Source organism: Phasianus colchicus, chromosome 19 (assembly GCF_987193195.1).
Source record: "Phasianus colchicus chromosome 19, bPhaCol1.hap1.1, whole genome shotgun sequence".
Classification (NCBI taxonomy): Eukaryota; Metazoa; Chordata; class Aves; order Galliformes; family Phasianidae; genus Phasianus; species Phasianus colchicus.
The window spans coordinates 11180148-11192380 of record NC_143454.1 but is presented as its reverse complement, the minus strand read 5'-3'; the positions used below and the strand labels follow the sequence as shown (position 1 = coordinate 11192380).

At 39.8% G+C, this 12233-nt stretch overlaps 1 protein-coding gene across 9 annotated transcripts in view; it reads right to left on the bottom strand.

Moving 5' to 3' along the window:
* The window catches only part of CRB2 (crumbs cell polarity complex component 2), a 66169-nt gene that overhangs the window by 44051 nt on the left and 9885 nt on the right, over nucleotides 1-12233 (bottom strand). Inside the window, exons 1-2 of one of the 9 annotated variants that reach the window (XM_090121565.1) lie at nucleotides 9144-9553; nucleotides 7902-8130 (exon numbers count right to left, since the gene is read on the bottom strand). The exons of the other annotated variants lie outside the window; for them this stretch is intronic. The gene's annotated coding sequence lies outside the window, so the exon portion shown is untranslated. Of the gene's footprint in view, nucleotides 1-7901; nucleotides 8131-9143; nucleotides 9554-12233 lie in introns of those variants that run through there. 9 annotated transcript variants of the gene reach the window in all.

Below are 12233 nucleotides of genomic sequence, written 5' to 3'. Positions count from 1 at the left end.
TGGAACCCTGGAGCCACGTGGGTCCCCATAGGGCACTTAATAGGCTTCAGGGGAAAAGCTTAACGCTCAGCCAGAACCAGCTGCCATCAGCAAAGCAAGGAATACGTAGTGATCCCTGAAGCGGAGCCCAGGGGAAAGGAGCCTCCTAATAACACAAAAGTTAGCACTCTGAAGGTCAACACAAGGGGAAAAAAGGGAATTTTGGAAATGCCCCCAGCTGGACAACAAACATACACAGCTGCACTATGTGAGCACACAGTGTGTTCTGAAACAGTCCAGTCTCAGAGCCCCATTGCATACTGTATACAATGTGGATAGCATGGAAAGTACACCTCTGAAAACTGCATAAACCAGCAAACACTGCCTCATTTGCCTTCCAGGCATAAACTCTGATCTCTCACAGCCATCATGTACACAGCTGGCTCCGTAATGAAGCCTCCACAAAACACTGGGCATGTTCACCACAGCAGGCAGTAAGACATAGAATGGATGCAGACCACAAATCAGCCAAATATTGAAGAATTTTCTCCAGGATGACAAAGATGTGGGGTTTGCTTTTGCGCATCTGCACCTTAATTCTGTTATTCTTGCACACTTAATTAGGTGTACCCCTCAGTTCTTTTGAAAACAGCCTTGTTTGCTTCTAAATGCATACCTGGATAAGGGCAGGCTGAAGCTTCTAGGACATCACCACTTCTTTCTCTGCCCTGAGGGAAGCTCTAGTTTATATTATTTCTCTTAGGGAACATGGCTTGCGCATATTTTCTACATCATTTCTTCCAATAGTAGGCAAAGCAAGTTCCTGCTGAGCTTTTGCTAAAAGGTAATATTGATCTGCAAGAGAAGCATCTGAATCTTTAGCTCTGCTAACTGCTGAACTGCATATGCACACGAATTCATCAGTGTCTGAAACAACAACTCTGTGATGGATTCTGGAAAAAAAAAAAAAGTGTGAAGCAGCAGCAGTCTGAAACAGAAGAGCCCATATATACACAAGCACTCAGAAACTTACAGTACTAAGTGATGTCAGCAGATGAAAGCAAACACATGGGAACTGCTTTCAACTTTTCCAACTTATTTCTGAACAAAGCCACAGTAACAGAAAACTGGTCAATCCCTGTAAGAGCACAGTGGTGGCTGTGAGTATAAGTGGTGTAAAAGCAAGCAAGAATATGCACCAAGGCAACTCTCTTGGCCAGAAATGTGTAATGTTTTGCATACAAAATATTCAAGGGGATGGATCCAGAAACCTCCCAAGAACTATTGCAAAGAACCTAGAAAGAATTCTAACATTTTAAATCAGATGTGTGATGCCAGTCCAGCCTTGCCATTCACCAACGATATATATCTCTGGAAAGAAACATGATAATTGACAGTTTATTGGAACACTATCCATTTCATCCCTGAGAAACTCCATTGCAACTAAGTCACCCCTATATTTATCACAGCAAGAAGCAGCATCTCGTTTAAAGAAGATTCCATGCCAAGGCTAATTTGCCAGAAAAATTTATTGTGCTTGAATGCCTTGTGAGATGGACGTCACAAATCTGACAGTTTAAATTCTCCTTTGCTTTGGGAGTGGGTGAATATACCAGCCTGGCTATGACGTTTGAGTATATGGTTGGGATGAATCCCTGCTTCCAATTCAGCTTTAGCTCCTCCTCTTTCTATTAAAGGACTTGACTTCAGAAAAATTTCCTTTCAGTATCTGTAACCAGAAAGCAAGCCAAAGTATAGATGGACGAGCCTCCTGTAATAGTAGAACAGTGGCAGAAAATTAATTTCACTGCATGGTATTTGGATCATTCTCTGGATCTTTAGCTTTGCTAGCTTGTACATTCAGTGAGTCACAGATGTTTGGTAAGAGCCTGTCAATGCTTTTCAGAAAAATCCTTTGGCTGAAAATGTAGACTCCATTTGATCCTAAATCTTTTTTAATGCATTACTCTGAACCAAGGGACTTTGCATATTTCTGCTAGTCTCACTTCCAGAAGGTCAGGAGGGCAACGACTCTGGTGAAAATGGAATCTGAGAAGCAAGCAGAAAATCTCTTTAGATGTGTGTGTTCTGAGAAAGAGATAAAATCACTGTCACTTGGGGTATATCAGAGTAAATGATAATATCTTCAATTCTAGTTCCATCTCTCTGCAAAGCTTGTTAAACCACAGGTTCCTTCTGCTTCTGTATTTTCTTTTATTCAGACCAGAAAACATAACATGAAGATTAAACATTACACAGTGCCCAGGATTTCTGAGATTTTACAGATTCATTTGGTTTTAAAAGATACAGAGACCATCAGCAACACTACCAACTATAAGAGCTGTACAGTATTTCCTCTTGTAACCCAAGGCAAACAGAGACTTCCCTGAAACCTTGAATGAAATAATGACTACCTTGAGGTTTTTTTTTTTTTTGTCAGACAGCCTTAACCCCAAGCAACACTCAAGAGTGCACACTTATATGAATGATCCAGCACTCTTACTATAGCAACCACCTTTCAATAATATATTAATAAGAAGAAAATTAAAACCAAAACTAAAATACACAGGTGAAAATTAGGAATGTCAACACATTGTTTTTCTACCCTGGAACGGTTTCCTCTCTTTCATTAAGAGCAGTAAGAGGTTATGTCCTACAAATATGATTTTGAAATTGTGAATTCATTCTTGGCTATTAAATACTTCATTGCAGCTGTATATTAATTCCATTTTCCTTGTTTACCTCCCCTCAGTCACTAAGTTGTACAGACAATTTCCCTTAAAATCATAAAGTTGACACTTTGTATTCCCACCACAAAGTTTTCACTGCAGTTAAAGCTATGGTGAAAGTCACAGCTCCTCCTCTTCACACTACTTTAAAGCACACAAACAGCCATGTCACAAGTCAGTAAAAACCATGACCTGCTGGTTCTGCCCAGCAGAGGGCTTGGTCTGCTGTCTTTTTCTGATTTTTCAGAGTCAGTATGTCAGTTATGAGCACACCTTGTGGGCTGAGAGAATCTCACTGCTAGGCCCGAGCAAGCACCTAACATTCAGGGACCAGAAGAACTTTTTTTTTGGGGGGGGGGGGGCAACGGCTCAGGAATCACTGCAGCAGCAACAGACAGTGCTTCTCTGCTCACTCATCCACCTCAGCTGAAACTGAGACTTTTTGAGTTAAAAAAAGTCATTAGGAAGAAAGGAGTGAAATGGAATCTGTTATGTCAGCGACAACCAACCTGCTAGGTGTCAGGTGCCCAAGCCACAGAGCCCAGCCAAGGACAAAGTGGCTGTTCTCTATTAACTGTGGTGGGATGCTGGGAATTTAGAGCAGATGTTAATAGGATGAATACATACTAGTTGTACAGTCTCAGAATGATAATGCCCCTGCACACCAAAAACATATTGATCTGAAGCACACAGTTAGAACATCTAATAGCTCTAGTGGGAGCAGGGAAACACTCAGGGGACCTAAAGGAAAAAAAAAAAAAAAAAAAAAGATGCAAAGATGCTATAAGACTGTATAGTTTTATCAGTCAAAACAGCTCTGAGGCATGCAGGGAATGTCATGCTACTGCACATACAGACACATAATGAAGTAACACAATGAACGTGAAAGGAAAAATGATTTACAGAATTTGTAAGAATTTGGCTCTAAAACATTTCTTCTAGGTATTATGTTAGAACCAGGAAGAACCTAAAGAGAGAAAAAATCCACACAGCACAGTTCTGCTGCAGCAAAACTGTGGGGGAAGAAAAAAAAAACAACAAAAGAAGAAAACACACAAAGAATGATGCAGATGCTGCTCAAAAACAAAATCATAGGAAAATTCTATTTTAATAACCTTGACTGTTATTAGTAATGCAAATCAGGCCTTTGTTCTAAAAGGAAAGCTAATTTCTAACCCACAGTGTCTTTTTCAAGTGCAACGTATTTGAAAGCTGCTTTTTAAACAAGGACTATATAACCAGAAAACTGAATTCATTCTCTTTGCTTTGGTAATTTATTCAGCATTACACACGCTCTCAAAAGTGAAATGCTGTCCTCCATTTTGCCCTGGAGGGCCGAGTGGTCCAGCAGTACATACCCTCTGGTCTGGTCAGTCCACAGTTCTGACCCAGTTTGTCGTCTTCACCTCACAAAAGGACACAGCTTTTGAAGGAGAGTGAAACTCCAGGATGACCAGACTGCACAGCACCTGCTTGTTCACAGGTGTTTCTCATTCCTGTTCGCTACACATCAGACAAAGCTGCACTAACAGAAAGACCATTGTAAAGTTGACTCTCAGCAGTGCCACCATAACAGCATAACATAACTCTAAGAGCTCTGGTCAATAGCATTGTATATCCACTGAACCACTGAGGACATTAAGCAAACACTTTGAAGAGATGAGAAAAGATTCCAGTTGTCCTGAGCTTCCCATTCTCTGACCACAAAACCGCACTCTCATACCAAATGGGGAATGAAACTCAAGAGACATTTTAATCCTGCACCCCTGCTCTAATTAATAATCTTCCTCATCAATATTTGATGCAGTTGTTACTGTGCCTCCTCTCACTATTACACTTTTCATAAATGCTCTGAATTATGCTGATCCGTAGCAACGTAACAGCAATGTACTCCTTCCAAGGTAGAAGAGATAGAAATCATGGCATCTCCTTTCCTAACACAGTTCTTTCCAGAATCCCATTTTCTGATTGGTCTACGAGACTGGCAGTTGTAGCATATGCAATCAGGTAACAACTTGTGAAAAGATACTTGGACTCAGCTCCAAATGAGGCCCTGCTTCCTTCCCTGGCCTGCTAGACTGCCATTATATGGGAGAAAAAAATCATATCCCAAAAAATGTATCAATGCATAGATGCTGAGCACAACAGAGGGCAGCTGTTGTGTGTACTGGCATGGAGAACCATAATTAATACGGTACAAAATGATGACAAGAAAAGCCTACCTATTTTTTGCAAATTAAAGCACTGAGGAAAAGGTGTGGATTACACTGTGCTAAATGTAACAGAAATGCCCATTCATCATCATACAGCCTTCATTCGTGTCACACAAACTTACTTTGATATGTACATGATTACATGTACAACATATTGTGGTTGCATTTCCACAGGTTAAAGTCACCTGCTGCTACCAATAGCTTACTGTTACAGTTCCACACATAACTGCAAATGCAGTAGCTCCCCAAACAGATGTTGTTAACATGATCAAGAATATTAATTCAACAATTAAAAGTAAAGTGCTTAAACTGGTGATAATTATTTAGGCAAAAAGCAGCTCAGGAACAATTGCATGCAACTAAATGAGAAGTAAAGCATTCTCTAGTCCAACTCTCATCGTTTACCATTCAGAAGTCTCCTCAGAAAATAAAACCCATGGGCAAAATTCTCCATTAATGCAGAATCATTAAGTTTGGTTCCTGCTGCTGAAGAACTGAGACACAGGGAAAGGCAGTACAAACTTGTGGAAGTGGAACAGGCTTTTGCTATACATTCTTCAGTCTTTCATTTCCAAATATTCTCTTTTTCATCTGTAAGGGATCTTATTTAAAACAAGGAGAAGTACAACAAACATATAAGAGAATAACAACCTTCTGATAGATGAGAAGCACTTGTAGAAATGCTGTACATGTTTTGGTGCTACCTATCTTGCCATCTTCACAGGACAATTATTCTCAAAGCAGAGGTAGGGTCTGAGGCCGTACTCACACCAAAATGTTTTGGCAGCTTTAGCTGGTGGAACATAAAGTTGAGATACTAAAATGAGAAGATTAAAAGAAAAGTAACAAAGAAATGTTGAACTTTTCACAGAACAAGGAATAGAAGATGACATACCAGAACAAGCCTGCTAGTTACTGAATGTCTTCTACACTTACAATCTGACTCAAAGCCCAGTGAAGTAATTAAAGATCTCTAGCAATTGTAGTTCAGGCCCACCAAGATGACACTGCTAGGAAGCTCAGTCCTTCCATGTTTCAGAAGACTATGAATAACATTATACTGCCAGTGTCTGTAAAAATTAGAGAGAGAGAGTAAATCCTGAACAAAACTTGCCCAATGCGCTAGAAATACAACATAACGTAAGCTTTGTGGGAACTTTTAATCTCATCTGTTGTATCTTTAAAGAAAGACGTGATTGCATTTTATTTTTTTCACAGTAATGACACAAGTACAGTACAGCAAACAGATGGAGGTGTCAGAAGTGAAGTGTGAAAAAGAAAAAAGCGAGAGTCCCACTGCTGGAGATTATCATGCTGTGAAGTCCCGCTTGTACCGATCTGTCAGAAACATGGCTCAACTCCCACAGGCTGGGACAAGCAATGGGATAAGCAGAAGTCCTTAACCTAGAGGCTAATGATCCCCAAGGATGGACTGGCTCACCACACCACTAAGCAAGGCATGCTGCAGAACTGGATGTGCCAATAATTGCATGCAGCAGAGCAGCAGCCTGTAGACTAATGGCCTGGTTACATGCAAATTCCGTGCAGAGCTCTTGAGAACCATCAGGTGACAAAAGTAACGCTTTAGCCTCTTTTTTTCCCCACTTATCAAAATAGCATAGAAAGTACAGAAGATGAAACGTCCCACAAGCAGAAGGAATGAAATAACTAGATGTTATCAACACACAATGGAAAAGGCTTAAATCATAACCATGTGAACTATCAAAGGCTATGGATCACCATCATGAAATACACAAGCAAGTTTTAACTGAGAACTGCAGACTCTGAGGGAAGTACTGCTTTATCTACTAAAAATGTGAACGATATGGTAAAATTTAGTCTTTTTGACAGGATGTCCTTCGCTGAACCACTCTAAATGGTCACCTGTTCAGCTAAAGCAGAAGCTCTTTCTGCCACGTGATATAAAAAGGACATTAATTTTTCAATTCTGCTTTTGAAGGATGTTTCAGGTATTGATTTTACCTCATGCTCAACATAATTGATGCTTTTTCTTCATAGTTACTAATCTTCTGATGCTCAAAGCAGAGAGAGACAGCATTTTCCACATTTTCATGAAGTCTCTGAACAGTTTTGCTTGTTTTAAAACACAGTGTTCTTTGAACAGATCTTCAAAATGCGAATCTTTTTCTGTTCATCAGTGTCTCTTGGGGCCCTGAGTGGGTTGTGATAGCAGACACTAGTTACTCAAAATAGTCTGTATCCAATCACTTTGCTTGATGGTGATTAAATACATAAAATGCTATTCATCCAGTGTTTGAAACAAAAAGATCTAAGCACCTAAGAAAAGCTATCCTTACAGAGCACTGTTCCCAGACCAGACCAATGAGAAGTACTCTAATGGCACCCAGTCACAAGCCACTGCTCTAAAGAGAAGAAAACCAGAACAGAAAAGAATTGTAAGAAAGTCCAAGAGATAAGACTTTCTTTTTTTAAAAAACTTTTTACTTCACATGTAAGACAATCTTAGTTGTAGAGCAGTATGAGAAAACAGATGTCATACAAGCTCTTATTAAAAACAGACCCTACTTTTTCAACGCTCTGAAGGAAAAGACAAACAAAGGCACAGGCAAGGCAAACACCATCTCAGGCTCCCCAGGTATTTTAAATATACAGAAGTAAATGTGGCTTTATACTCCTTTAATTATGCATTGCATCTGAATTATGTATTGAACAGAGAGCATACAGGAATTCTGGTGGAAAGAAACAGCACTGTGCAGTAACGCTTCCTCACCCAGGTTAAGACATAAATGTGTCCTACAGAGGTTCACTCTAGTTGAAATGAGCTTTACCATTCCCAGACAGATTCTGCACATCCATTCTCACTGCAAGAAATTTACCAGAGCCCTCTCAGAAGAACATTTACACTGCTAGTGAGCAAAAACTTCCTCCTGTATCCTACTGAACACCTCTTTGGATCAAGAACTGTTAAAGAAAAACATAATACATTGGTACTTCTCACCTTGAGTACTGCGTTCAGTGTTGGACCCTCCACTATAAGACAGACATCACAGCCTTAAAGCGTCCAGAGAAGGGCAGCAGAGCTGTGAGGGGTCTGGAGCACAAGTGTGATGGGGAGCAGCTGAGGGAGCTGGGATTGTTCAGTGTGGAGAAGAGGAGGCTCAGGGGAGACATCATTGCTGTCTGCAGCTCCTGAAAGGAGGTGGTGGGGAGGTGATATCAAGTTCTGCCTATAAAGAATATATTCATAGACAAATGGTTCATTTAGATAAAGACTCCTATTTCCATTCCGTCCTTAATCCTGTCCCCTTCTTTCTTTCTTTATTTTTTCTTAAGTGTTCTTCATTTTAAACATAAAGTTGTATATCATACATAAATACTTTTTAGACAATTGGTAGTAGATAAGTGATTAATTCTGTGAGATAGTTTCTAAGGTAGGTTTGTCTTACTCATTTCAGCAAGCACACATCAACAAGAAATGTGCTCCCCCACCCTGCTGCCTCTTTAGATTAGGTCTGCACCTTGTACCAGGAGAAATACAGATTTTGTTTTGCTCTGAGAAGAATATTCTGAAAATCCAGATCTACTTTTGTATTAAGAACCCTTCTGCTTTTGTCTTTTACTTTGCACAATGTCTCCCTTCCCTTGAAATGAGGACCACGCAGGCAGGCTGATCAGCAATGCAGCTTTGCTGCCAGACCTCCTCCGGCTGGGGCCAGTGGCAGGCAGTGCTATCTAACTGCCACTTGGTGGCAGAGGCTAAATACCAGAATCACATTTCTAGAGCCCAAGAACACATCATGCACACTTCCTCTCTGCTCAAGGTGATTCTGAAGATCACATCTTGCTACCTCATTAATTATTACATATTTATTGACAAATTAAAGATACAAACAATCATGTCTAATCTTTAAGTCTTTAGCAGGTAACTCAATAACTATTTTATTTAGAGCAACTCTGAACACAGTATGTTACGTTGTGTGATTTCTTTCACAACATGAATAAACAATTGTCCACAAACAGATGCTTCTTACTGTCTACTTCATGAACCCTAGCTTATCATCCCACTTCTGAGGAAGTAGCATCATTCCTCAATATGCTGCAACAGCTCTGATTCTATGGCCACAACCTTCCTTTCCATGGGAGGGGAAAGCTCATGACTTCAGCACCTTTGCCCAACACAGCAGTAAGCTGCAAGAGCCAGCCAAAAGAAACAGCTCTTGTTCAAGCCATGGGGACCTACCTGAACTTACACGGCATTTCCCTTCCTGCATGTGTTCTCCCCTCTTTGTTTCAGAATGTTTTCAAAACAGTCGTAACACTGAGAGCCTCAGAAATACATAGACCAGTAACCATCCTTTTTATCTATAAAGGAAAGGAAATGGAGAATTTCACATCTGCAGAAGGATGGGACTGAACACTATGAGCAGACTTGATGCCTAACCTTGGCCACAATACTCTTTCTGCTTCCTACAAATGTGGTACCTCAACCTTTACTCCTTTTTGCCCACATCTCCAACCCCATAATAATTCTAATGTCAGTCAGAGAAAGTCACACACACTGTTGCAGAACATTCCTGCTGCTCCACACCACAATGCTTCCCACTAGACAATATTTACTGAAGCAGAATTAGGAACGAGGCTCTTTAAGGGCAAGTAACTTTTATCAACTGTTTTTTTCTGACAGGAAACTTGGTACAGATTGTACAAGTTGAAATTTAGGACAGAGTTTATAAACCAAAGGCATTTAACCTCAGCAATAAATATCTCAACCCCTGAAAAGTGATCATTTCACCTACCCATAACAGTTATTGTTTGTTTAGCCCACACAAGAAAACTCTAATCTGGAAACACTGGCATAATTAAAGATTATCTCAGAATAAACAGTTTCATAAAACTTAGATTGAACTTCATCTAGCAGGCTTAGCAGGTTAGCCAGGCTGGCTCTATGCACACCAGCTGCAAATCATCAAATAGGAGCACTCTATTTACAAAGCATGTATTAATCCAAATATTCTGGGTCTCTCTGACACACTAAGTGATCACAGAGCAGAGCACGAATGCATCAAGATGCTTTGGTAGGGGTAACTTTCAGGCTCTAGAGCAATTATTGCTGCTACTGAAGATTTATTAGCTTTCCAAATAAATATGAGTTAAAAAAAAAAATCAGAGCAGACAGTAACTGTGTACACATAAGAGAGAAACCAACTGTTTTCATAACTTACAAATTCTCAACAGGAGTAGTTACTGCAGAGATTGAATATATTACATATCAAACTTCCATTAATTCAGAGCTACGTCACTTGGAACATTACTGTTTCATCCATTACATTAATATTTTCCAAATCTAAGTGGTGAAATCCCCATTCGCCTCTTCTTTCAGCAGAGGTGAGGAGTTACATAACTGGTATCCCATTATATATCCAGCCTGACTTATATTTGAGTTTTCCAGCCCATACATCTACTCCTGTTTCCAGAAACACATCTAGTTCTAGAATTCCTCCTCCCCCATTCAGGAGTCTTCAAAGTAATCTTTTATGCCAACACTGAGACATCCCAAAGTCCTCATTCAGTTCAAAGAAGTCCAGACAAATACATCCTGATCATTACACCCACAAACTTAAGCCTACACACTCAACACCTCTGCGCTTTTTTCATATATACTATATGATAAATTTAGCAGACCTACATTTCCTAAAGAAGTCACTAAAAATAAACATCAATGTCAGACCACTATCTATTGCAAAAAAGCAGAGAACCATCGAATATCAGTCTGGACCATCTTTGCCTGCTTCTCTTATTTACTGTAATGCTTCACAGGTGCATGCTTATTCCCTCTGTACACAACACACTTTATACATCTCATGCATACACTCAACACTTTTTGTACTCAACACATTCTGCACATTTCAAACATAACTTTCTGTACTTTCTGTACATACACAATAACATTCTGCTATTGTGAACACAAGTCGTCAAGAGGCACCATGCTATTGTTATTGAAAAACTATGGCAGTAAATAAACTCTGCAGCAAAATGAAGATACCAGTGCAGTGACAACACTGCAGCCCTGCGGACTCCACTGCCCTGATACGACTCAGTACGGCAGCAGTCAGTGCTTTGCCCAGCAGAATTTAGGTTCTGTGGAGGCATTTGCTAGTCTGGCCATCTGTAAAAGTTCCTTCATGAGTTGCTGTAGCTCCTTCCTTCAACAAACCTTCACGAAAACTGCACAACCGTATTTTTATACCAGCAGTTTCACCAGGTCAGCCAAACAGATTTTCCAGTTTCTGCTACACCACTGATAAAACTCCCCATAATACACTTTAATTCTGCTCTGAGTATTCCAGGCCTCTATTCATTAGTTTGGACTATTTCCTACATTCATTTCCTACATTTCTGCTTTTCACATACTTAAACACTTAAGTTTTGCTAAAGCATCTTTTGATTTTCATTTCTCCCTGTTTTTTGCTGTATTAGACACATAAAGCATGCTATGCAGCTTTAAAAAAAAAAAAAAAGCAAGTAAATGCCCTTAGAATGGCTCAACTGCATACCAGATAGTATGTGGCCCTGGAACACAGGCCCTGCACATTGTAATGCTACCTGCTGAGCACAGCCACCAGCATTCAGAGTATTATAAAAAGGGCATTACTGTAACAATGACAAAGACTGAGCACTACTTGTACAGTGTCTAAATGAGCAACACATACTACAGTATTTGGAGACTGACAGTTCAGGTATTTTGTGTTTTTTAACCAAATTTCATCACCCTTCAAATAACAGAATGCCTGAATTAATTGGAGAGTCGTTTCTGAGAAAGCAGAGTATATGATTTCAAGTCTTTTTGCAAAAAGCATGCATGGGTGCCTCTGAAGACCAATGTGATGACAAACCTTCTAAAAAGAAGAATTGAGAAGATCAATCTATACTTGCTTAGAAATCATTTTACCTTTACAGGATTTGAACTATAATTAGAATGCTGATGACCTGTCAGAGTGGAGACCGAAGTAAAGTTATAGAGAGAACAGAACAGCTTTCAGGTTAGAGATAAGTCACAATGGGCAAACCTCTGGAACCAGATCTTTCCAAGTTTTAGAACACTACAAAAATAAAAACAAAAGATTCTATAGAGAAAAAAAAGTTAATTAAAAAAAAAAGAAATCAGCCCATGCTACATACTTTCATTCTATCCCTTTAAATTTTCCACAGGACATTGTTTTTTTAGCTGCTAATTCTGTGACCTTGCTGGAAGTCACCAAGCCAGAGATCAATTAGTGAGCACAGAACAGAGAAGCAGCGCTGACTGCATTCTGCTTGTCCCCTGGGAAGA